Raw genomic sequence first — 6444 nt, forward strand, 5'->3', positions numbered from 1 at the left:
AGCAGAACAGCATTCCTTAACAACTCAGAAGTTCTGAGTTGAAATTTTATTCATTATTTAAAGTATTGAAGATACCAATTCCAATGGTGAATATTATGAATATGTAGTCATAATAATCAATATTTCAAATATTTTAGGAGATAGTTAAAGTTAGGTGAAATGGTTAACTCTCATAGGCTTAGGGTTTCAATTTTTAAAAAGTGAAAAAAAATTCAAGAGGATAACTTAAAATAGAAATGTGATTCACAAAAAAGATTCATAATAAAGATGAATGCATCTAGAATAATTTCTGGACATTTTAGTAGGCATAGATTGCAATTTAAGTTTTAGTTCCTTAAAACATAAATGAGTAGAAGATAAAGACAGCCATATCCAATTTTTAATGATTCAGACATTTTTTTTCATTTTATATCCATTATTACTAAAATATAGATAGAAAATAGACACTATAAAATATATTTAAACTAGAGGTTTCTTAAGCTAAAATCTGCTATGAATTTGTTATTTACTCAGAAAGCATATTGAAAATGAACAGTCTATCATTACACTTCAACATAATTAATCAAATAATCAATCACTGTATTATTCAACAGGTCAAAAATCCACCAATGTGTTATATTAAATGAGAAAATTTCTGAATGATATCTCCAAAATGTTAGCCAAATCAATGTAACAAAATGGAAATTTTTGGTTCTTAAACTTCTAAATGCATAAACCCAAACTTTCAAAACACAAATTTTAAAGCATTTGAGAGTCAACAAGTGAGAACCTTACATTATTAAGATTGACATGTCACTCTAAAAATTATCCCTACAAACAGGCCTCTTTCTATTTGAAATATCTTTGTAGGTTGCAAGAACAAAACATTTGTGTGTGTGTGTGTGTGTGTGTGTGTGTGTGTGTGTGTGTGTGTGTGTGTGTGTGTGTGTGTGTGTGTGTGTGTTTGCTTAGCAGGAAAAAAATGTTTTATGGTATCATTTCGATTATATCCAGACTTCTAAAACAATAGCAAGGAAAATAACTTTTCTTAAGGATTGCACTTTTCTGATTTTGCTCTACTCTGAGCACAGTACCTAAAAATCAGTGATAATGCTGAATGGAAAATTTGTCAAACAAAATTTGACATCAGCAGAGCTGACTGATGTCTCTGTAACTCACAATACTGTTTCAAAATACTATGTATTTCAGTAGGAGTGAATGAGTTATCACCATAAAGACTATGTTATTTGACTAGTCTTGGAAGGCTAGGGAAGTGCATGAAGTCTGTCTTGACAATGGTGCCCATGTCGGAGAATTGTTCCTTCCTATTCATCCACTGACATATAAAGAAGCATTACCTGTAATGTCAGGTACATTGCTAAAATAAAACAAACACAATACCACCACTCATCATTATTTCTTTTGACTAACACAAATCAATTACTGAAATAAATTTCTTCCCCTTTGCTTGTTTCCTTATTCTAATGGCTGTGAGGAATCTATATCCCACCCATCGAGTCATAGGGTTTCTGGTATGTGTATTTTTTCTATCATTTCCACTCAATAATGATATTTGCCTCTGTCAGTTTCCTAGATTATCTAAATGCTGACCTGGATTCACACCATTAGATCATCAATATGCTCTGTGGAATAAACAATAGTATTTCAGTTACCTAATTTTGCCATTTTATTCCAAAGCAGCTTGTTCTTGATTGTTTTGTGATATGTTGCCTTCATGCTTCATTAGACAAATGAAACACCACAATTCCCCTACAAGGAGCACAGAGGTGGAGAACAGCCCAGAAGGTGATTCCCAGAAACTCTCTACTCCAACAGCTCTCACTAATTACAATGTAGAGATGCCATGCTGTCCCTCTGATTGATTTTATACCAACAGTGATTGGAAAAAATATTTTCTTGTGAATAGCATATACATGCTTCTTTTCTTCTTGGCCTAACATGATGGATTGCCAATGGGAAGGGACGTATAAGTAAATTACTTAGACAATTTTATATATGCATATACATATACATATATACAGTAGATTCTATGGTAAGAAAATCTATGTAAAATAAGAATTTCAGTTCAGGAGAAAAGAAAACATAAAGGATAATTAGAAATTACACATTTCTCTCAGCTGATTTTCCTAAGTACTTATAATATTTATATTTTGCCTTCACTGATCTTTCCATTTTATCTCCTTGGATAACTGACAAGAACAAGGTATAAATTGATGACAGTAACCGAAATAAAAGTATGGAATTCTTAGTATCACTTCATATTTTGAAGGATATTGAGTATATTTACTTGTGTTACATTTTGTTTCAAGTTTTATTATTCTTAAATACTTCTTTTCCCCCCAAAACCCTATTTTATTAAGTAACCACCTATTACCAAAGCCTATATATAATTTAAATACTCTTGTATCTCTTTATTCTTTCTACTTTTATTTATGCCAACTCTATTCCTATTTCTTCACATGCTCATTTTTATTTTGAATGTGAGATCATAATGATCCAATCAGATTAAAACATCTCGTTTATCTGAAAACAAACATTTATCATGTACTTGCATACATTATACTAAATTTCAGATTATGCATGTAGGCAAACAGTGAATATATCAAATTCTTATAACCCCAAATCAAACCAACAAAGGAAATGAAGCCTGTGTGTGTGTGTGTGTGTGTGTGTGTGTGTGTGTGTGTGTATTTTATTTGATAAGAACGGAGTACGCTGATAGTTCTAGCCCTCACTTTGGTTGAGTTTAAATTATAGCCTGTGACAGTGGCGAGTAGTGTGTGTGTGTGTGTGTGTGTGTGTGTGTGTGTGTGTGTGTGTGTGTGTGTGTGGTGTGTGTGTGTGTGTGTGTGTGTGTGTGTGTGAAAATACTGTACAGAGGAGTTACAATTACATGGGCAAGGTAATGAGTACATTTCTTATCAAGCATTGTGGCCTCCTCCTTTGGGCAAATATGTTTATAGAGGTCAAGGACAATTATTACATAGTGAATCTGTAAGAACTGAGGTATAGAAGCTCAGAGATCATGACCTAAGTATCTCTTAGCACTTTACACAACATGGACACGCCAGCACATAGAAGGAAGTATGTTAACACGAACTTTATTCGTTGTGTGAAACCCTCCAATAGTTGAGAGTGAGTACTGGTGGACATATCAACCACTCTATAGGAGACGTTTAGCAATTGAGGCCAAGAACATAAGAACCCTTACGTTTTCTCACCCCATGGACACTGCTTGGCAATAAACACATGTTTTTTATTCAACCTCTGTACTTTCTCCCTATGTCATGTAGAACTGGTGGGGACAGTCATAACTGAAACAGCACGCGATCTAGGGCAAAACATAGCTAAGTGCTCCTTGAAATAGCTCTATTTGCGATGATAGAACAAGCTTCTCCTATAGATACATTATCTCAATTTTTCAATCAATAATTTTAGTTGAAGATGGGAAATCTGATTTCTAACAGAAACAATTTTTAAAGAGACAGGCCACACTTCCTTCTCATGAGTAAATTTATGTATGCTTGAAACCAATCTGAATTTTGATATTGTAAACAGTCATGGTTGTTGAAGTTAGTGATTGCTTTTTCCTCTGCCCTGTGCTTAATGTAGAGGCTTGGAGACAAGATTCGCAAGGAAATTGTTCATGTTACAGATTAACTAAAAGTGTCTTCGACTGAAACATCTTCTACTGCATTCTTTCTTTTTTTTTTTCTCACTCAACAATTCCCTTGTTCTCCTGTTTAATTGCTCATTCTAAAGACTGGACCCCTGGCCCCTTCTGCCAGGCGCTGACAGGCTGGACACGATATCCTGAAGAAAGGCCCTGGAATGTATAAAGTCATTCTCACGCAGCTCACTTTGCTTCATTCTCTCAGAAAGTACCAAAAGTGAAGCAAAGAATATGTTAACAATATTATTTACCTCCCCTACCTTTTTGTAATCCTTTGCCCGCATCACATCTCTGTAGTAGACAAGAAACCTTGTTTTATCTTTTATATCTCACCTGGGAATATTGTCCCCCAATTTTAAAAGTTAAAACAAAAGGAAAATCCTTATATTCATGAGTTTTGGCTGCCATGTTTCAACTGAAAACAATTGAGATTTTGAGGGCTTCTAGCTATGATAGGATATAAGTAACAATGTTTAATCTTTACTGATAACCACTAATGAGTATTTTTATTGTTTGTACATAAACTTCCCCATTTTATCTCTATAACTGCTAGAATTAGAACTAACCCTTCTTGCATAAGATGGAGGATTTAAGTATAAGCAATAGAAAACTAACATTATAGTAGCTAAGTATCACTGCCACCTTGCTTGTTACATTACTTCTCTTCATTATTAAAAAAAATCCCCTTTCATTCTTAAAAGAACAAAACATCCATACGTGATATAGAAAGAGGCTCCTCTTCTAGAAGGCTTGTCTAACCATTGATTTGATGTTTGCTTATCTAAGGAGGACGCAACATTTGCAATTCCACAAACTTAGCTTTAAATGGAAAGAGTTTATCTCGATCATTTTACCCTTGTTTCTAGGGTTAGTATTACTCATCCATAAATGAGCTAGAAAAAAATACTACAGATTTTTTTTGTTTTTGTTTGTTTGTATTTTTGTAGTCAACACAAAACCTTTTCTAGTGATTGCATTTGGGAGAAAAACTTTGCTTCTGTAGACAGTGTTCTCAGCTGTAATATAATACTTGCACTAGCGAGATACTACAAAGGCCTGCTGAGTCAAATCCAGTTTTCTCCCTGCCCCACGAAAATAGACAGGTGTTTTAGAATTACACAAATGAGTGCATAGACATACAGACATGTAGACATGTAGATAGATTAATGATAGATATTTAGGGAGAAAATTCTTCCTTGAACGAATACAAAGCAGATAGAAAGATAGAAAAAGGGATAAATACATAGTTTAATGATAAATTTTTGCATTGTGTGAAGTATTTATACAGTGTTATATCACCATTCAGTAGACAAAGCTTTTGTCATTGAGTAGTGAAGATTATTTTGATCCTGTGGAGTGTGTTTCTTTGGTTAAAGTATCATTTGAAAGTAATTAACAAAATTTAATTAAACATCAAGAATGAGTTACAGAGCCGGGCGCTGGTGGGTCACGCCTGTAATCCTAGCTACTCAGGAGGCTGAGATCTGAGGATCGTGGTTCAAAGCCAGCCCAGGCAGGAGAGACCGTGAGACTTCTATCTCCAATAAACCACCAGAAAACTGGAAGTGGCGCTGTAGCTCAAGTGGTAGAGCGCTCGCCTTGAGCTGAAGAGCTGAGGGACAGTGCCCAGGCCCAGAGTTCAAGCACCACGACCGACCCAAAAAAAAAAAAAAAAAAGAATGAGTTACAGTTAAGAGGTATAGGAGTCTATGATTTATTTTGACACAGATCTATATCTATATCTATATATATATATATATGTCATCTGTGTATCCTCATGAAAATATTTTAAATTATTTATTTTTATCCTAAAATAGTGTAAATGCTATTTTAAATGTATTATAAATTATATGTCCTCAGCCCCATACTTTTCAAATACATTGAGAAAAATATGAGAACCTGTACGTTATTCTACTATGACATTGCCTTTAGCATTTACAATTAAACAGTGTCAGTACCGTTTCTTTATGGAAGGTTTTCAGGAAAATTTAAAGAAAAATAGATAAATCATTAGAGGAACTAAAACTCACCATTTTTCACCATCCAGCATGGTGAATCTTTCCTTGTAAAACAGCCTAATACTTTACCTTTCAGTGCATTGAGCATTGTTTTTGAAAGATTGGATCACAGTGAAAACTAATCCTTCAATCATAAAATTGCAGATCAGCTGAGTCCTGTCCACCAGGTTCTTAAGGAGAGATTTTCATCTGGTTACATACATTGCTGTGATAACAATGTAGTCAAAGTTCCCGAGGGCTTTCCAAGAACACTGTATGACTCAGGCTAAACTCAGCAGTTCTTTCATACAGGGATCCATGCTTCTTCAAACTTGATCGATTAGTGATGCCAAATACTCCATGTTCAAATATTCTCAAATAAATTAATAACCTGTTTCCTAGGATGACTTCTGTGCTTTGTATTTTGTATTCTTCACTCTATTCAACAGAAATCCACAGAGAATGCAAAGAAATCAAGTGAATCTGGCACAATTTACCTAATTTAAGACTCTTTTTCTCTGTCAATATGCACATTCATGATAAGTAAGCCTTCAATTAGCAACATTTCACATATAACATCGAAATTTTAAACATAATTAATATTAACTTCTTTAATTGTTTTCAATTATTGTTTACTAGTTTTCATATTATCATAGTCATATCATTTATGTCAACATGTTATGAACCACACAGAACATAATTACAGTGTATTTCTGTTTTTTTTTAATAAACGGTGGTCCTTTCATTTTGTACATTACATATGTCACTTTATCT

This window comes from Dipodomys merriami, unplaced genomic scaffold (genome assembly GCF_024711535.1).
Source record: "Dipodomys merriami isolate MVZ:Mamm:240054 unplaced genomic scaffold, mDipMer1.0.p SCAF_2, whole genome shotgun sequence".
Classification (NCBI taxonomy): domain Eukaryota; kingdom Metazoa; phylum Chordata; class Mammalia; order Rodentia; family Heteromyidae; genus Dipodomys; species Dipodomys merriami.